General features: G+C 41.2%; 1 protein-coding gene across 1 annotated transcript in view; it reads left to right on the top strand.

The window, feature by feature from the left end:
* The window catches only part of LOC139779760 (uncharacterized), a 152,796-nt gene that overhangs the window by 40,717 nt on the left and 90,368 nt on the right, over positions 1-21,711 (top strand). The window lies entirely within an intron of this gene.

Below are 21,711 nucleotides of genomic sequence, written 5' to 3' on the forward strand. Positions count from 1 at the left end.
AATTGGTAAGAAATAATTAAAAATTATTTTTTTAGCTTGCGACAGTTCAACATTGTCGTCCTCAATCAAGAATCAACTTAAGTCATTCAGCATAAAATCCAGTTTTTTCCTTTATACCGTGTCTCTATAGGCTTGGCTACTTGATGAAATCTATTTCTTTGTTCATATGATTCTGTAGGTCAGTGTAGGTAATTGCCATTCGAAACAATCTAACGAGGGAACCTCGCGAATCCGAAAATTCTGATTTTGACGAAACTTACACTTGTAAGGAAATAGACGAATTTAGAAGTTTTATTTGCAGTCCAAAAACGATTCTAAGGAATGAAAACATCCCTCATATGTAGAGTAGCTTTTTGCTTTTCTTGATATACAGGGTGATTTAAGATCTCTGCGACAAACTCTGAGGAACGATAGATCTCGCAGAGAAGACCATTTTCTGTGAAGCAACTCATGTTCTTTGACACGTCGTTTAGGAGCTACGCGACCGTGCAGACAGGTCTAAGGTGACATTTATTACAATTATGAGATAAATTATTTATTTATTGTTTCAAGTACACTTGCAGACAGTTTACAGAAGGCGTTCAAAGTGTCTACCCTGAACCTATATAATAAATGTTACCTGAGACCTGTCTGTGCGGTCGCGTAGTTCCTAAACGACGCGGCAGAGAACATGGGTTGCTTTACAGAAAATGCATGGTCCTTTCTGCGAGATCTATTGTTCCTTAGAGTTTGTCGCAGAGGTCCTGAACCACCCTGTATACCTCGAAAAGTATTCAAAACATAAAAAAATTTCTTATACAAAAGTTTTATGTTAACAACACCTCTGTTTAACCACAATAATAATATTATTAAAAAAATATTTTTTGAGAAAAATTTTTTAGAAAATTTTTTTTTAATATTAATTCTAAATTCGTTCATTTACTTCCCCTACATGTGTGTAAAGTTTCATCAAAATCAGAATTTTCGAGTTCACGAAGTTCCTTTGTTAGTTTATTTTTCGAACGGCAATTATCTATAGAATTAAATGAACAAAGAGAAAGATTTCATCAAGCCTATGGAAACACGATATAAAGGAAAAAACTGAATTTTATGATAAAACTGGATTTTATGCTAATGATTTGTATTGATCCTTGATTGAGGACGACGATGTTAAACTGCCGCGAGCAAAGAAAAAAAATGTATTATTTCTTACCAATTTCTTTACAAAATGTAATTGATTTCATTTCTTTTAAACAAAAATTTATATCTGCTAAATTTTTGTTAAAATATCGTTATTTTAAAATTATACTTTGAAATAAAGCTGAATTTGGTTCTAAAATGGCTCAATCTTCGACAAAAAATAATTTTCGATGCAAGGGAAACGAACGATTGGTACTGCTGTGCTATGGAGTCACATACCTATCATGATTCACTAACGGAACTTAATAATTATTAAAAATTTGATTTAGTTGTATACTGTGTAATTATTTGATATAATGTTTATGCAATTATGGTCTTTAAAATATTCTATTACATCAAAATTCTGAAAAATTTGACATAAAAATTATATAAAAAGAGCTGATTTATTATATTATAACTGCAATATAAAACATGCTAATAAATAAAAGTTTTATTCCATTCAGAGTAAAAAATCTCTGTTTATTGACAAAACGATTGACAACAGAGGGTGCGGTCCACTTGACGCTACAAATGCTTCGAAACATTCCTCTTCTCTTTTCTTTCAATGAAGAAAGAAGGAGAAGAAGAAAGCTCCAAAGCATTTGTAGCATCAAGTGGACCGCAGCCAGAGTTGTATGTTTACATTGGATTGCTAATAATTGATGTTTTCTGGCAAGGTAAATGATACAGTGTGATATCATGTTCAACACGAAGTGTTTCAACTGTAATATAGAGTCATACTGCTCAACATTGTAATACTCTAAATATCTGCGTGTAAAATATGCTCATAAGGAGGGGATACAGTTGACTCACCGATTTTGATTCTCTTACAGATCTACATCGAAAATAAGTTTAGAATTGGAACCTACGCTGTACAATTATTTTTTTTTGTTATTTTTATTTCTATTTTAACTATTTAATATATGTAGATGTGTAGAATCCTTAATTATTAGAGAGTCGGAGTAAATAATTGTTTAGCTTTATATATGTAATTAATTTATTCTGAGCAGTTATAAAATGAGATTAGGCAAAGAATAGATATAGTTATGACAAACGAGATTATGCAAGGAATAGATATAATAATATTGTTACGTCCAGGCCGACGTTGAGACCGTGACTCCTCGAATGGCTCTCACACGCACTCACTCACACTCGCGCACCCGCGGGAGTAACGACACGTTTATTAATTAACGAACGATTCTCTTTATTAAAGGGAACACCAGAGAACACGTCAGAACAGTTTGAAAACCGAGGTTCTTAAAAGGCTCCGTTGTTAAAACAGCAGCCCGTTGTCAAGGGGACGCTTCGCGACTTCTGCGGAATGACCGCTTGCTTCAGCTCAGAGTTAGTCAACTGACTCGCGGACGAAAAGCGTACCGGGCGGGACGCACGCAACACTGCTCTCCCTCTCCAGATTTTCGTCCCGACAATCAGCGAGGCAACTTGCTGCATAACTCCTCGGAAGGCCAACTGCTTCTGGACGGCTTCCTGCCCTCCTCGTGCTGCTGCAGCGAGTTACCGGGCTCCATCCACTCTAGCCACCACAACAGGTCCTCTCCAAGCTTCTTCTCCTTATAGAGCTGGCCAGGCTCTCATGACGAGACTTCGCTTGTCCCCTGCCTTCTGCCGCCCGTGCTCTTCTTCCCTCCTGAGTCTTGCACGCTTGGGTCTTCTTTCTTCGGGATCAGAGGGGGAAATACTTCCGTGGACCCATCGCTCTAAGAGCTCTCGGTCCTCTGCCTCGACATTTGCTCTTAGTCTCACGGGAAAACCACGGTCAAAAACCGTGAGAGAGGCAGTCCAGAAGGCTTCCAGGAGAAACTTCCAGCAGAATTTCCCTTCCGCCATACCTTAGGTCTATGCTTGGTGTTAATATCTGCAACAGAACATTTAAAAACACAGAAAAGAACAAAAACTAATTAGCGACTTCTTTAAAATAACTAAAGTACGGGCTCAGACTCATGTCGGATCGAACTAACATTCAAACACGAAATCGGAAAATTATTTCCTTTCCTGGAAAGGAGCCAAGCGATCTGCATGAACAATTTTATTTTTATGACGAGGAGACTCCTGGATACAATACACAACGTCACTAACAATAAGTCTTTTAACAAAAGTTTCGCTCGACAAGCAATAGCTAAATAATATCAAACGGCCAATTTCGAGCTAATACCAGATGTTAGAAAAAAATATTTAATACATTCAATAATCGTATACAGACTTGTTTACGTTTCGTGCCTTACTTGGCCTTCTTCAGATCAATAAAAAAATATAAAGAAAAACGCATTACAATATATCGCATTATTCTACGAACAAAGCGAATCAATTCGATCCAACGCCACAATTTACATTAATCCGGTCTCACCCAAGTAATTGGACAATTAGTCATATTGAAGTCAGAAGTATGTTGTCAATTAATCGTCAATCTACACGCAGAATCGGTCGTTTCCTTCGCTGCATGACACTTATGCGTCCATGAAACCCGTATAGATGTGAGATCCTTTATCGCCAGACCATCTTAGTGGCAACTATATCAAAGTTAGAACTTACATAGGACCAAAACGAAAATTTGATTAAAAACGAGTTTAGCCTTAAAAACGGACTCACATAAGCGGTCGATGAAACAAGGAACTAGGGTGAATTCCTTCCATCGTCTCACAAAGCGTGTGTTCGTCGCGAAGGATAACAGACGACTGAGACAATACCCGCATCGCAAGGGCACAATAACCAATGATCATTGTTATTAACAGAACGTTTAAGACAACCGATTCAAGATATCAAAATAGGCATCGTTTAGTAGTTCCGTGTCCTTATTTAAATTTATACCATTAGTTTGTTCTTTAATATGTATCATTTCTGCGGTTAATCTCTTTTTGTAATTATGCTCAATTTCTAAGATGCGTGCATTTTCCCAGTCAAATGAATGATTGAATTTTGTGGTATGTTCTGATACAACAGAATGTTTGGACTCGTCTAATCTTATATTGCTTTTATGTTCTTTTAATCTGGTTTGTAATTGCCTCTTAGTCTGACCGACGTAAGAGGCATCACAATTTTTACAACAGATTTTGTAAATTACGTCATTCTTGGAAATATGGGCGTTCTTATCCTTATGGACCTTAATGATGCTACCAAGATTGTTAAGAGTGCGGTATCCCACAGAATTTTCAGATTTATCGACTGCTGAGGCGATGATTTCCGAAGTATGTTTTAAATACGGCATGACAATAAAACTTTTTGTTTGCTGTGCACATTCGGAATCATTACCCGTATTATTATTCTTTATGGACTGAAGTTTCCTCAGTCTTTTATTAATATGCAAGAATATTAGATCGATGGGATATCCATTTCCAAGCAATACATTGATGACAAAATTTAAATTTTTATTATAAAAGCTGGGATGTGATAACCTGATTGATCTGTCCACTAGGCTGTAGATTGTTCCTATTTTGTGTTGAATAGGATGATTCGAAAGGAAGGACAATAGCCTACCAGAAAAAGTTTCTTTGTGGAACCAATCTGTTATAATCGTGTCTCCCCTTACAATCAACATCAAGTCCAGAAAGCTAAGACGGCCATTATTTTCGTACTCTATTGTAAATTTAAGTCTATCATGATAACTGTTAAAGTGATCCAGAACATCCTGAACGTTATCCTTAGGAATCTTCATAATAATATCATCCACATAGCGCTTGTAAAACGATAGATGGATGTCCAATGCGCCCAAAACTCTTTCCTCCAAATCCTCCATAACAATGTCAGCCACTCTCGGGGATAAAGGGGAGCCCATTGGAGATCCAAATGTCTGCTTATAAGTGACACCGTTAAACGTGAAAAAGGTTGAAGCCAGTACAAATTTGACGGCCGTAATAAATTCAGCACGAGATAACCTTGTTTTTGTTTTTATAAACTTCCATCTCCTTTTTAAACCCTCCACGACCAACTCAGATGGAACATTCGTAAATAATGATACCGCGTCCAGTGAGATCAGAATCTCCGACTTCTGCACTTTTATTTTCGATAGGTCAGTACATAATTCAAAACTGTTGTTGACGTGGCTCTTAGGTTTTGGTAAACTATCAGCTAAAATTTCTTGCAGAAAAGCTGCAAGATTATACAGAGCCGTGTTAACAGAAGAGACTATTATTCTAAAAGGAACGTTCTTTTTGTGAATCTTTGGAAGACCATAAGCTTTTGGAAGTGTAGAATCGCTGGAATGTAGGAAAAAATATTGTTTCTTAGAAATATATTCCTTCTGTAGCCACTTTTTAATCAAGGCATTTAGTTCCCTTTCCATTTTGGCGGATGGATTTCTTTTGACAACTTCATAGGTATCTTTGTCACTTAGTAACATTTCCATTTTTTGAATATATTCATTTTTGTCTAATGCTACCGTGACATTACCTTTATCGGCTCTTGTAAAAATAACATCCGGTTTGTTTCTTTGAAATTGGCACGCGGAATTGTACCTCGCAATGAGACTACGTTCAATCGGTGTGGTGAGTGGTCTTTTTTGTAGTAACTTGGAAAATTGAGGGATTGCCACATTACGCATTCTGATTTGGTTGTCAATTGTGTATTTACTACCGTTGCTTTCAAGATCTTTAATGAACTCGTGTATGGCATTCTGTTGTATCAGAACATACCACAAAATTCAATCATTCATTTGACTGGGAAAATGCACGCATCTTAGAAATTGAGCATAATTACAAAAAGAGATTAACCGCAGAAATAATACATATTAAAGAACAAACTAATGGTATAAATTTAAATAAGGACACGGAACTACTAAACGATGCCTATTTTGATATCTTGAATCGGTTGTCTTAAACGTTCTGTTAATAACAATGATCATTGGTTATTGTGCCCTTGCGATGCGGGTATTGTCTCAGTCGTCTGTTATCCTTCGCGACGAACACACGCTTTGTGAGACGATGGAAGGAATTCACCCTAGTTCCTTGTTTCATCGACCGCTTATGTGAGTCCGTTTTTAAGGCTAAACTCGTTTTTAATCAAATTTTCGTTTTGGTCCTATGTAAGTTCTAACTTTGATATAGTTGCCACTAAGATGGTCTGGCGATAAAGGATCTCACATCTATACGGGTTTCATGGACGCATAAGTGTCATGCAGCGAAGGAAACGACCGATTCTGCGTGTAGATTGACGATTAATTGACAACATACTTCTGACTTCAATATGACTAATTGTCCAATTACTTGGGTGAGACCGGATTAATGTAAATTGTGGCGTTGGATCGATTTGATTTGTTTTGTTCGTAGAATAATGCGATATATTGTAATGCGTTTTTCTTTATATTTTTTTATTGTTCTGAAGAAGGCCAAGTAAGGCACGAAACGTAAACAAGTCTGTATACGATTATTGAATGTATTAAATATTTTTTTCTAACATCTGTTATTAGCTCGAAATTGGCCGTTTGATATTATTTAGCTAATAAGTCTTTTCATTACCACCCATAATCCTACCCAAGGACTCTGCAATTTCGGGGCCTTTCCCGTAACTCGTCGAGGATTATAGAACCAGACTTTCTGTCCTGGTTCGAAAAGCACTCGTCTAGAACGTCGATCATATCAGGATTTAACGTTTTTGGATCTAATTTGAAGATGATGTCTAGCAAACTGATGGATGAGATCCAATCTGTTTCTTAGATTGGATATATATTCCACCTCTCCATCTTTATCTTTCGTCAACGAGGGTGGGCTTCCTCTAAGAAGATCCAAAGGTAAACGCAGATCTTGTCCTAGATACATCTCCGCCGGAGTTACTCCAGTGGTTTCGTGTTTTGAAGAACGAAAAGCTAACAAGTACAAAGGAATCCACCGATTCCAATCCTTTTGGGTTCCGCAAATAAACTTTGCCAAATAATCTAAGATAGTACGGTGCTGACGCTCGACCTGCCCGTCTGATTGTGGGTGAAGAGGGATCGTACGAGTTTTCCTAATCCCCATCAGGGAAGTCATTTCCTGGAAAAGCCGGGACTCAAAGTTCCTTCCTTGGTTTGTATGCAATTCCAAAGGAAGTCCATGCCGAGAAAATACTTGATCTACTAGGGATCTTGCTACCGTACTGGCTGTTTTATTTTTCAGAAGCATAGCCTCTAGCCATCTAATAAAGCTGTCGACTACCACCAAAAGATATTTATTTCCATCCCAAGAAGTAGGCAAGGGACTTAAAATGTCCATCTGTATCTTTTCGAAGGAAACTTCCACATTATAGATCTGTAAGGAAGATTTTTCCTTGCCAATAGGACTTTTCCTAGCGACGCAAATCTTGGAGGTAGCACACCATCTCTCTACGTCCTTCTTACAAGTGGCCCAATAAAAACGTTTTCGAGAGAATCTTCTGTAACGTTTTATTTATACCAAAATGTCCCCCAGAAGGTGAATTATGGGCCTCGTTCAAAATTTCTTGTGTCTTTTGTTGTGGCGCGACAATCTGAAAAATGTTCTTCCGTAAATTTGGAAAGAGCCATTTTTTATACAAAACGCCATCAACAATCGTCAACATTTTCCAATGGGTCCAATAGATTTTTAAAGAAGACTCTCCAGGAGAAATCTGCCAATCAGGTCGTCTTCCAGCCTATTTGGGTTGAATAATTTTAGAGATAATTGGATCCTGAAGCTGAGCGGAACGCCATTCCTGAAGATTTTCCTCAGCGAAGACTATACGACCACAAGTTTCTTCCTTAGATTCCTCGTTGAGCTCTATCTTGGCACAATAACGACAGGACGTCTAGACAATCCATCCGCATTGCCATGAGCTTTTCCGCTCCGATAACAGACGTCAAAGTCGTACTGCTGCAGACGCTCCAACCATCTTGCCAATTGCCCTTCTAGGTTCCGGAAAGACATTAACCATCGCAAAGAAACGTGATCCGTTTTCACTAGGAACTTCCTTCCATACAAATAGTGATGAAATGATTTCACCGAGTCCACTACTGCCAATAACTCACGTCGGGTGACACAATAATTTCGTTCAGATTTATTTAACACCCGACTAAAATAAGCGATCACCTTTTATTCTTTTCCCTGAAACTGAGAAAGCACCGCTCCGATTCCATAATTCGAGGCATCGGTATCTACAATAAACTGCCCTTCTCCTGAAGGAAAAGCCAAAATAGGAGGAGAAGTCAAAACGCGTTTCAAATTCTCAAACGCCTCTTGGCATTCGGAAGACCAGACGAACTTATTATTTTCTTCAGTCAATTTGTACAAAGGTTTAGCCAAAATAGAAAAACCTTTGACAAATCTCCTATAATACGAGCAAAAACCAAGAAAATTTTGCACATGCTTCCGTGTTTTCGGAAGCGGCCAATGTTTGGCAGAAGAAATCTTATCTGTTGTAACCCCCTTAGCATATAACATGTCCAAGGTAAAAGTACCGACAAGTAAAGACTTCTCTTTTTAGAAATACACACTTTTTAGGATTGACCTTTAAATTAGCGTTTCGTAAACGGAGAAAAACTTCCTTTAAATTACACATTATTTCTTTAAAATTCTTTCCAAAAACAATGACATCATCTAAATACACAAAACAAATCTTAGAAATTAATCCTTTCAAAACTTTTTCCATAAGACGTTTAAAAGTAGCAGGGGCGTTGCAAAGACCAAAAGGCATAACTGTAAATTGCCACAAACCATTTCCGCAAGAAAAAGCAGTCTTTTCACGATCCTTAGGATCTAATCTTACCTGCCAATATCCACTCTTTAAATCAAGAGTACAAAACCACGAATTCCCCGCTAAACAATCTGAAATATTGTTAATCCTTGGAAGAGGGAAGAAATCTTTCTTCGTTACAGCATTTACTCCTCGGTAATCCACACAAAACCGTATAGAGCCGTCCGTCTGTTTAACTAACACAACTGGAGAAACCCAAGGGCTGCTTGATTCCTCGATTACTTTTTGGGCTTTCATCTCTTCAAATTTATTTACTTCCGCTTGAAGATGAAGGGGAATTCGGCAAGGTACCTACTTAATAGGGCGGAAATCACACAATTTTATGCTATGACATAAAACATCACAATTCCCGGCAACGATATTTTCAGAGAAGACATGACAAAATTCCTTCAAGAAATCAGAAAAGACAAGTTTCTATAAAGGATCTAAATGTGAGGATCCTTGTTCAAATATCGGAAGAAGAGCAAGACAGTCCTCTATTCGAGAACAAATTAGCCCGTGCTCATCCTCTAGACTCTTCGTCAAACCGAGAGTGTTCTCGAGAAATTTATCTAAAATTTCCGCTTTAGCAAGAAAATCTATTCCGAGAATACATTCGTCGTTAATATCCGCGACATAAAAGGGCATCTCGAAATTATATTGGTACGGTACATATTTTTCGGGCTCCCCTGATTGATTATCACTGTCGGAGTCACAACAAAGGTTTTTATTAAGAGAGCCGCAAGAAAATATCAAAATTCGGAAAAAGCCCTATTGTAAATAATTACCAATATTTGTTAATGTTGGGTGTGTCTTGCGCGTTTGAATAGCGCGCGTGTTAGTGTGTGTGCGCAGTATGGATATGACGGCAGTGCTCTTGTTCGTTTTCCGGTTTCTGTGTGCTCGGCTTCTTCCGTTATTTGTCCGAACATCTGAATCATCTGAAACTTCCACCCGAGGAAGTTTGTTCCGTCTTTAGACACGTGTCTCATCGAGAGTTTACTCGACATTTTTTGCTTGTTTCGCCGTTCACGTCCCTTACTCATTTGCGAACACCGATAAAAACTTAACAGAACTTAATTCTACCTCGACGTTTTCTTTCAGCGACTAAAGCACAAGAAGCGAAGAAAACTTCGTCTTGCGTTCAAGTTATGGGCCCAAGCACGATTTTCTCGGTGCTTTAGTGAGTTGTCGAGCGGCGGAAAGTATACGCGTGTGTGGTGTCGGCCATATATTGGGGGCTCGTATAAGTTTTTGTCAGTGTTCGCAAACGAGTAAGGGAGGTGAACAGTGAAACAAGCAAAAATGTCGAGTGAACTATCGACGAGACACGTGTCTAAATTTGACGGAACGAATTTCTTCGGGTGGAAGTTTCAGATGATTTAGGTGTTCGTCGCGTACAATATCTTCGATGCCGTGAAAGGTAACAGAATTATGCCGGCAAACAGTGCGTTGGCGGAAGGCAAAATATGGATCAAGGATAATGCGAGGACTATGTTCGTCATATCCTTGTCGATGGAATATACTCAGCTCGAGTGTCTTCGAGTGTCTCCTGACATGTTCTACTGCAAAAGAGATGTGGGATAAACTTGGAACGATTTACACGCATAAGTCGGCCTTGAACAGACAACTACCCTGGCGAAAATTAAGAAGCTTTATAAAGCGTTGACAACCGTTCAATGAGGGTTTTTTGAGAGTTTATACGCTTTCAAACTTTGTAAGAACGCTTACACAACGCCGTTGGATTTTGAACGCTTTCAGAACGCTTATAAAACGCTGTATATAACGTTTCATGAAAGTTCTGAAATGCTGAGGCAACGCTTTTCAGAGAACGCTCAGTAAACGCTGCGTGCAGAGAGTTTGCTGTCAGATTTTTTAAACGTTTAGCAAACGCTTTTCCCAACGCCGTAAGACAAGCGTTTTCAATCCGTTCAGCAAACGCTCTTCCGATGGCGAATTGTAGAGGCGCAGTGAACGATTTGTAAGGCGTTAACGCAAACGGCTTGGAGACGCCCAAGAAACGCTTTTCCCGACTCCGTAACACAAGCGTTTTCCCTCCGTTCAGCAAACGTTCTTCTAACAATGCCGCTAGGCGGCGTATCTTTCTCGCATTTAAAATACATCCAGCCGCGTATATAAGCAGACCCCCTGCGAGGCGAAAAGCAGATTTTAACATTTAACGCTCTTTACGCCGTTTCTTCTAACGACAAGAGTAAACGCCCGTTAAGCTCAATAGAGGCTACACGCAGTTTTCAATGATGAAAGCAAACGCTTTCGACTTATCAAGGCTGCGTTCGAAAACGTCACCCGAGTGCACACGAGTATACTCCCTTCTCTTTCTATCTCAGCGAGTTAGGAGAAGGGAGTATACCCGTGTGTACCCGGGTGACGTTTCCGAACGCAGCCTAAACGCTTAACAGAGGATCTCTAAATGTTTTAAAGAACTCTCAGCAAACGTCATACGTCATGTAAATTCTGTGCAAACTCTCAAAAACGCTATGTACAAACGCCTTTCAAACGCTGCAGTGTGCGAATTTTCGCTCTATGAAATCTTTACTGACCGTTTCCAAACTCTCAACGAACTCCCGCAAACGCTCACGTAAACGCCAAAGAAACGTTCACGAAACTTCTCATTTTCGCCAGGGTAGAGATGAAGCGCGGTCGGTACAAGGGGCCATCTAGTGACCAAAGGCACGAATTGCTCGGTGTCGATCAGAAAGACGTTTGGTACATCGACAGTGGTTGCTCGAAACACGTCACGTTTCGAAAAGACTGATTCGCGGAGTTCCGTTAGAAGAGAGACGGCTGCACGATATCGCGATAATGGAGAGTGTATTGTGACCGGTGAAGGAACTGGCGTATAGCAGTCAAATGAAATATGTAGACTATTTTCCCGCGTATAAATACCGGTGTGTGTCAACAAAGCTAACGTGTCCAATGACTAGTCTGAGAGTCTGGCATGAGCGCCTCGGACATTTGAACAAACGTGCGTTAAGTGAACTGATGAGTAAAGACCTCGTAAGCAGCATCTGTGACTGATAAGAGTAACTTTTTCTGTGATGTTTGCCAACTTGGGAAATCGCACAAATTACCCTTTAATAAGACTGTCGAAAAAGTGAGTAGGTGGCCGGGCGAGTTTATTCATAGTAATGCGTGCGGGCCAATGTCGACGGAGTTGATAAAAGGTGCGAAGTTCTTTGTGGTGTTCTAGGGCAATGCCTCAGGCTTTAGAACCGTGTTTTTCTGAAGACATAAATCGGACGAGGCTTTTAAAATATTCGAACGTGCATCTGCAAATAAATTCGGGCGAGTTATGAAGACTGCGCAGTGACAACGGTCAAATACTGCAATAATGGAGTACATGCAGGGATTAAACACGAGACGAGTGGTCCATACACTCCCGAACAAAATGGTAAGGCAAAGAGAGACAACAGGACGATGTGGAGCGCAAACGATGATGCAGGCAAAAATCGAGCTACCTTTGTGGGCGGAGGCAGTAAACACCGCAGTGTACAGGATGCTTCTGCAACATACACATCAGTATGTTGGGTTGCCTTTTTTTTTGTTTTTTTGTTTTTTTGTTTGCGTGGAAGAGGGGAAATACCTCGCGTATCATCCCGGGCCCCGGCCACCCGGGGTATGTGGGGCTTGCACCCACTAAAACCCCTCTCCCTAAACATACAAGACTAAGGACCATAGTCACGACACGCGGGAGACACGAGGTATTACTTCACGTGACGAGACGGTCCGTGCGCCAAGGCGCCCAGATACACGTAACAATTACACATAAGACACACGGAAGGTCAAACATAGGGGAGCTTCGATCCCCGGGGGGGAAACCCATTCCTAATCGGATGATGTGATTGACGAGGATGGTTCACCCGGGGAAGTCCGCGCTTCGAAGACTTTACGCACACTATCCTCACGGGACATGCACGAACAAAACAAACAGGAAACCTCCTCTATCCGGAGAGGGGTTCCACAAAGACAGAACACGAGTGCGGATCCACGCACCCGTCCAAGGATAAGGGACACGGACCCTAACCAAATACACAAAGGCAAACTCGACTCCACGAGTCCGCATAGGATTGGAACCAGCCAAGCTGGTGGAAGAAGACCGCGCCCCTCCCCTAGACCCCGAGCGAACCCGGGGCCCAGGGGAAGGGCACGAAGAAACAAACAAATGGGTGACCCCCGCCGCGGGAGACGGAGAACCCCCAGAGGACGGCCAACCGCGGACCGCCGCCACAAAAGGCTACCGACGACCACTGCGGAGCAGTGGGGCCGGAGCCCAAACAGTAGCGAGCGGCAAGACCACGGCCGACCAACCCCAGAAGGGCCCCGCCGCCCAGCAACGGAGACACCCGGGAGAATACAGGCCTCCGCGGCAGCAGCCGACGAGGCACAGGAGAAGGGCGACGAGCGCTGACCGCCACCGGGCAAACCAACCCCCCCCCCCCCAGGGATCCGGGAGCTTCGCACCAGGCGATGCACCGGACCCCAGGAGGGAGGAAAGCCCGGAACCGGCCCCCGCCCGACACCCACCCAGGCCACGCCAGGCACAAGTCCGCAGAGACAAATAACTATGGGCCAGGCATAGCGAGGCCCCAAATACACGTCTCTCCCCATCCCATCCACGGCCCCCTCACAGAGGGGGGGGGGGCGGGGGGGGGGGACGAGCCCGCAGAAAATCCCGACGTAGGGATAAACGCAAGGAACGCAATACATTGATAGGAGTGTTGGGTTGCCTATCTGTTTACCGAGGCAAGCTTTACTCGACTTACAGAATAAGATCAGAATGCAAGTTCGGCGTAAAGTGGCAGAAGGGATATTAGTTTTTACAACTCTGATATAGAGTATAATTATAAAATTTAATAATGTAAATGAAATTAATACAAATAACAACCTAGATACAATTTAAGGAACAAATTTGAACAAAATTTATTTTTAATCTTAAAATATGCTTACAACAAATGTTCTACGTAACTACCGTTTTGTTCTAAATATAAAGCGATTCTACGCATAAAATTTTCTCACTCGTTCGAGCATGAGAAGAGTGATGTTTGCACACGGGTTGCGAATTCAATTTCTCAGAGTTTCCGCATTTTCCGGCAGAGTTTGATACACTTTACTTTGTAAGAAGCCCCATACGAAAAAATCCATAGGTGTGAGATCTGGGGAGCGTGGTGGCTACTTCTGATGACCACGAAATCCGATCCATCTCCTGAGAAATTTTTGATTTAAAACGTTTTTCACTAAAACAGAAGCGTGGGTGGGATGTCCATCCTAGTAGCTAATCCTTTTCTTCCGTGAATGGCATCATGAATGACGGAAATTTCGCAAAGATTGCTCTAAAATGTTTCGTCATAACACAACAGTTTTGTTAGAATAAAATTTCTAAATAATGTTTGTTAAAAATTAGATAAATGTGCAATGTTTCATGTTTCATGTAAAACATTTCTACATTATAATTTAAAAATAATTGTATTGTATTTTTATGAGCATATATGGATTAATTTGATTTCTTTTATGCATATTTTTATTTCGAAATTAATTGCGCCCTCCAGGTATGAATCAATTTTTGCTGAATTTAACATACCAACAACTTACGAGGAAGTGCTGTGTGGACCTGACGAGTGAAGCCCAGTTGCGCATAGAATAAATCGGACACAGCAGGTTAAATCAATTGGACACAGTGCCAATCGGACACAGTAGGAAACGAAAACACGATAGTTGCAATCGGACACAGTGCTAATCGGATACAGTAGGAAACGGACACAGTAACAATCGGACACATTGCCAATCGGACACAGTGATAATCGGACACGGTAAGAAACGGACACAGTGCCAATCGGACACAGTAGGAAACGGATACACGGCGGTTACAATCGGACACAGTGCTAATCGGACACAATAGGAAACGGACACAGTAACAATCGGACACAGTGATAATCGGACACAGTAAGAAACGGACACAGTGCCAATCGGACACAATTGGAAACGGACACACGATGGCAAAATCGGACACAGTAGGAAATGGACACAGTGACAATCAGACACATTACCAATTGGACACAGTGATAATCGGACACAGTGCCAATCGGACACGTAGGAAACAAACACACGGTGGTTGCAATCGGACACAGTGCTAATCAGACATAGTGTCAATCGGACACAGTAGAAAATGGACACACGATGGTTGCAATCGGACCCAGCAAGAAACGTACACATAGCCCAGTATTCATATAGTTCGATCTTATATTTAAGACTGTTTTAAGTACAATCTTAAGATGTTGTAAACCAATCATATTCTACACATTGGCCGCGTTCAGGAAACACAACTGTTGAGTGAGCGCTCATTATGATTGGTTCTTACACTTAGATCCGAAGAAGAACCAAAGGTAAGAACCAATCATATTAAAGAATCACTGGCCGCTCACTCAACAGTTGTGTTTCCTGAATGCGGCCATTGTTGTATTTGTGATATCATGCTCCGTGACAGTTTTTCTAACCTTAAAATCATTTCTAATGACATACTGCTCTTTTGCTGTTTTCTATAATAATTCTGTACAAAGTACTCTCTTTGGTAAATCTGAAGAATAGTGGCCTTCTCACCGATTTCGTTGAACTTAGGCTTAATCGACGCGTTTTTGCGTGAAACGAAAGAATCTGGCAGAAAAAAGTGTCGCTCTGCCCCGCGAAGCGAGATATTAAACGTTAAAGTTGACAGGAATCAGGTTATGATTCCTGTTATACCGACGAGATGTAGCGACTACGAACATGCCTCGCCACCACATGCGCATGCAAAAGTGCGCGAATTTGAAACGTATGTATACTTATAATGCATATCACTTACAATTAGCTTTCAATGATGAATATTTTCTATATAATATATCAAAGTACATGCGTGGGCAGGAGGGGGTTCGCCCCCCTGCACCCCCCCATGGTCGGTGTGGGTGAACCTCGAAGCGTGGGCGGGGGGGGCTTTACCCCCCCCCGCACCCCCCATGCACGGGTCGGTGTGGGTAAACGTTGAGGCGTGGGCGGGGGGGCTTCGCCCCCCGCATCCCCCAAGGGCACGCCTTCGGCGTGCCCGGGTGTGAAGTGGACCTCGCTTTAAGCGTGAGCGGGGAGCTTCGCCCCCCCTGCACCCCCTCATGCGCGAGGACCTCTGGTTGGCGCTCGCTTGTATATAGTCAATATCAGTATCCTTAGTGTTAGTTGTATATACTAGTTAATAAGTTGCATGTATTATTAGCGTACATTGGTCGAAACGTTACCGTCGGTAACACCAAAATCGTAGTTCGTGACTCGCGCGAGACGTTGGCGGATCGCGATAAATAGGCAACACTCGCGCGACTCACCCGACTCGTGCTGCCCGCCCGTGGGTGGCCCGCCCAGTTGCTGGAGAAGTTGGTACTCGCTCGCGCCGCAATTCGCAGGTGCGTGAGACGATAGAGTACCGGAGCACACATACATATTCGCTGTTCGAACGCGAACTCGTCACCTCACATTTTGGAGCACGCGGAGTCGACTCCCTTCGAGCCCGTGCCTTGCTTGCCTGTTCTGTGCACCGCTCGCCTGTCTATCTCGGGCCTTGCCTACCTTCCTGCACTGCTTGCTTGTCTATCGTGCCTTGCCTGCTTGCTTGCCGGCTCGCCTTCTCGCTTACAACGGAGGGCTTACCCGAGGGAAGGACGAAGGAGAGAGGAATAGAGAGAGAGACGAGAGAACACCATCCGAGAAGGCAACGGGCAACGAACGGTGAGTCGCTTGGCTTTGCATTTTTCACTCGCGCTTTCGCTTTCGTTTTGCATGTCGTTACATCTCGTGAGGGAACGGTCCCTCTGGTCCTTCGAGTTATCGCTACACGCTTTAGACCATTCGCGAATCCGGGGCGACTAATACCCCCCCGAGCAACCTCGCTTTATAACTTATAAAGCACATGCATGAGGAGAGGGGTGCAACAAAAGAGCAGTATGTCATTAGAAATGGTTTTAAGGTTAGAAAAACTGTCACGGAGCATGATATCACGAATACAACAATGTGTAGAATATGGCTCTGTGATTGGTTTACAACATCTTAAGATTGTACTTAAAACAGTCTTAAATATAAGATCGAACTATATGAATGCTGGGCTATGTGTCCGTTTCTTGCTGTGTCCGATTGAAACCATCGTGTGTCCATTTTCTACTGTGTCCGATTGGCACTGTGTCTGATTAGCACTGTGTTCAATTGCAACCACCGTGTGTCCGTTTCCTACGTGTTCGATTGGCACTGTGTCCGTTTCCTACTGTGTCCGATTATCACTGTGTCCAATTGGTAATGTGTCCGATTGTCACTGTGTTTGTTTCCAATTGTGTCCGATTGGCACTGTGTCCGTTTTTTACTGTGTCCGATTATCACTGTGTCCGATTGTTACTGTGTCCGTTTCTTACCGTGTCCGATTATCACTGTGTCCGATTGTTGCTGTGTTCGTTTCTTACTGTGTCCGATTGTAACCTTTTTTTTTTAATAACGGTGGGGAAATTCTCATAGGATACCCCCGTCCCCCGGAGGAGGGGACGGGCGGTTATGTCGGACTCCTACCGACTAAAACCCCATCGGGTGTCCACCTCTGCGCTTGACGGGGGAGGTGGCGGGAACTAACTATTTCCTTCCGCCATCCCCCCACGCTTTTACCTTTCGTGCCCCTCACGTCGGTGAGGGGCACCAGCCCCGCCAGACTTGACGGGGACTACTCCTCCATCGTGGCCGAGGTGGGACACCACCACCTCGGCCACCCTTCAATGTGGAGGAGGTTACGCCGACCCACTGGGGACCCCCGCCCGCGGGCCGACCCTCCCCCGCGCCTCTCCATACTCCAACCCCATATGCCGTAGCTTGCCGAGGCCGGCGCATGGAGAAGCGCGAGCTCCTTTTTTGACGCCCGCTCGGAGGCGATTGATATGAAAGGAGCTATCAAAGAGGAGCTCAAGGCTCACGAGAAAAACAACACGTGACAGATAATACCCAGAGATCATGAAAAAAGGACGATTGTTATAAGATGGATGTTTAAGGTAATTCAAGGAATAGATGGAAGTGCGCTGCGGTTGTGTGCAAGAAGCTTTCTTCAGGAGAAGGGAGTGGACTACAAGTCCTCACCGTAGTTTGTTACGACTCATTGCAAGTACTGTTGGCGATAGTCACCCATGAGAACCTCGAGATGGTTCAATTTGGTACAGCGTTTCTATATGCTGAACTAGAAGAGGAGATTCATATAGAACTGCCAGCGTCTGAAAAACGAAAACAATGCCAGTGAAGTAGTGTGTTGGTTAAAGAAATCGCTATATGGACTAAAACTAGCACCGCGGTGCTAGAATCGCAAGTTTTGTGATTTTTTGAAACGGTTTAAGTCAACAGATGCTGACGAGTGCATCTTTTATAATAACTATCAGCGATATATCTTGCGCTGTTTGTTGACGATGGTCTCGTAGCGTGCGAATCTCAAAAAGTGTTAGACATAATTTATCGAAAACTTAAGAAGTACGTTTGACATCTGAAGAACTTAAGAAGTACGTTTGACTCTCACAATCAGTGACTGTAGTAGCTTTGACGGGTTGCAATTGATTCGAGATAGAGAAAGAAAAACAATGTTCCTGCATCAAAGTGCATACACGCCAAAAATTCTCGAAAGATTTCGTATGAATAATGCAAAAGTAGTATCTGTTCCAGCAGATCCTTATGTAATACTAGAGCCTGTAGAATCTGAAGAAAAGGAGTTGTCTAATGTACTATATCGCGAAGCAGTCGGATCGCTTATGTTTCTTGCTACTGTATCGCGTCCACATATAACATATACGGTCAATACCGCCAGTAAATTTTTAAATAATTCCAGAGAAAGTTATTGGTGAGCGGTAAAGAGAATTTTTGTATTTCTAGTCGGTACGAAAAATGTAGGCATAATGTATCAAAGCGGCGAAAGCGAATCAGACTTAATATATACAGGGTATCCGAAAAATCGCCTACTCCACTTCGGGAGGTGATTCGGGACCCAAAAACAAGCAAAAAAGTTCATACAAACATAGGTTCGGAAATGAGCCGTTTCCGAGTTATAGCCACTTTTATGTTCAAAAATCGTAAATTTTTATTTTTAATTTTTTTTAATTACAATTTTTTTAGTCTTCCAATTTTTCAATATTACAATTACAATTACATTATTTTTAAAGTAAACATAAACAGATATTTAAATCGAATTAAATAAGGTGTTCAAAATGACCACCTTCAGTACGAATGCAGGCCCTTATTCTTCTATCAAAGGAATTCCGAACTCTTTGAAAAATATTTGGATCCCTCCTTACTTCGTCAAATTCATGAATTATTCTCTGTCTTAATTCAGCAATATTGTTTGGTGCATTTCTGTAAACAATTGATTTTACATGACCCCATAGATAAAAATCAAGTGGATTCATGTCTGGTGATCTTGGGGGCCAGGGAACCGGACCTCCACGCCCTATCCATCTCTGACCATAATTTTGATTCAAATGATCTCTGGCAACACGGCTAAAATGCGCAGGTGTACCATCATGCATGAACCACATGTTTTGTCGTATTATTAAAGGGACGTTTTCAAGAAGGTGGCCTAACTCTTCTCTAAGAAATCGTACATAATTCTGACCATTTAATTTTTCTTCAAAGAAATATGGTATTATTAGTAACGAACTTATAGGGCCATATTTCTTTGAAGAAAGATTAAATGGTCAGAATTATGTACGATTTCTTAGAGAAGAGTTAGGCCACCTTCTTGAAAACGTTTCTTTAATAATACGACAAAACATGTGGTTCATGCATGATGGTGCACCGGCGCATTTTAGCCGTGTTGCCAGAGATCATTTGAATCAAAATTATGGTCAGAGATGGATAGGGCGTGGAGGTCCGGTTCCCTGGCCCCCAAGATCACCAGACATGAATCCACTTGATTTTTATCTATGGGGTCATGTAAAATCAATTGTTTACAGAAATGCACCAAACAATATTGCTGAATTAAGACAGAGAATAATTCATGAATTTGACGAAGTAAGGAGGGATCCAAATATTTTTCAAAGAGTTCGGAATTCCTTTGATAGAAGAATAAGGGCCTGCATTCGTGCTGAAGGTGGTCATTTTGAACACCTTATTTAATTCGATTTAAATATCTGTTTATGTTTACTTTAAAAATAATGTAATTGTAATTGTAATATTGAAAAATTGGAAGACTAAAAAAATTGTAATTAAAAAAAATTAAAAATAAAAATTTACGATTTTTGAACATAAAAGTGGCTATAACTCGGAAACGGCTCATTTCCGAACCTATGTTTGTATGAACTTTTTTGCTTGTTTTTGGGTCCCGAATTACCTCCCGAAGTGGAGTAGGCGATTTTTCGGATACCCTGTATAATAGGATTTTTAGATGCTGATTATGCAAGAGATCTTGAGACGAGGTGTTCCACAACGGGCTATATATCTAAGGGGATCTATACATGTACAAGTTTGACTCGCAAGTCCGGCTCGGCGAGCTCGATTCGCGAGCCGGACTCGAACGTTTTTTCACAATACACGAAAGGAAAATGTGCGAATTTGGCTCATCTGACGCCAAGCCCAGCTCGTGACATCCCACCCACGCACGAGTAAAAACCGAACTGAGCCGGGCTTACGAACCAAACGCGTACATGTATAGACCCCCTAAGGCTGCGTTCGGAAACTTTACCCGGGGGCATCCTCCGAGACTCACACTGTTCGGAAACGTTCGGGTTGTACCAGTGTGACAGAGATGAAGTCGTTTAGAAACTTCACCTGGGTGCACCTCAGGAGGAAAATTTTCCACCTTGAAATTTCAGGGTGAATGCGAGTAACTTATTACATTTGGCGGAATTTTTAAACTGTAGCAATGGAGTTTCTTCTTCTATGCAACTGTTCGGAATGGATTCCGATTGAAATTATTCCGTTTTCTCTTAAAAAAAACAATAGAAATCTAGGGAATAATTGAATTTCATTCGGAATCCATTCCGAACATTTCCAGTCAGTTCTAGTTACATCTCTGTGTCCAATACTTCGTATACAATACACCAGGTATTACGTATCTTTTCTCTTTGAAGCGAGGCTGGCGAATATCGCGTACTATGCGTTAAATACTTGAATTCGTAGCTTCATTATCTATTTCCGGTAAAAAAATTTTTACATAAAAACATATTTAAATATATATAATTACATGATATTATATAAAATATTATATAAAATATGTCCCTACATGTCCATATGGTTTTTTATCATGTATAATATCTGTTCGTATGTGCAAGAAAAATAATAAGAAAGAGAATTAGAAAATAATTAAAAGGATAATTTTTGCATTGTTTTTTTATTGTTTATTTATTTGCCTATATATAATCATATATAAATGTAATAATTGTGTATAAGATATGATTATATGTGATTATATATGAGCAAATTTTTCACAATTTCTCAGATAATTTTTTGTAAAAAAAACAATGCAATAATTATTTTTTAAATTATTTTCTAATTCTTTTTCTTATTATTTTTCTTGTACATACGAACAGAGATTATACAAGAGAAAAAACATATTATGGACATATTTCATATATTTTATATAATATTAGATAGATAGATGATAGATAAACTGTTTATTTCTTGCCTTTCGGCATTGAAAGGGGGTATTACAATACAATTTTACAATAATGCCATATCGCTATCACAGTTTGCATTTAATAAAAAACAAAAAACAAAAGACGCCGCGAATGCACAGAATTACATAAAGATTATACATACTTTAACGCCTATTACTACGCTTGTCCTTTTCTACCCTAATATGGTTTTTACTCTAAAACGCTCTTTGGTCTGTAGTTC

This window comes from Temnothorax nylanderi, unplaced genomic scaffold, assembly GCF_030848795.1.
Source record: "Temnothorax nylanderi isolate EJ_2023f unplaced genomic scaffold, tnyl_v1.0 TNYL_tig0240_pilon, whole genome shotgun sequence".
Taxonomy (NCBI): Eukaryota; Metazoa; Arthropoda; class Insecta; order Hymenoptera; family Formicidae; genus Temnothorax; species Temnothorax nylanderi.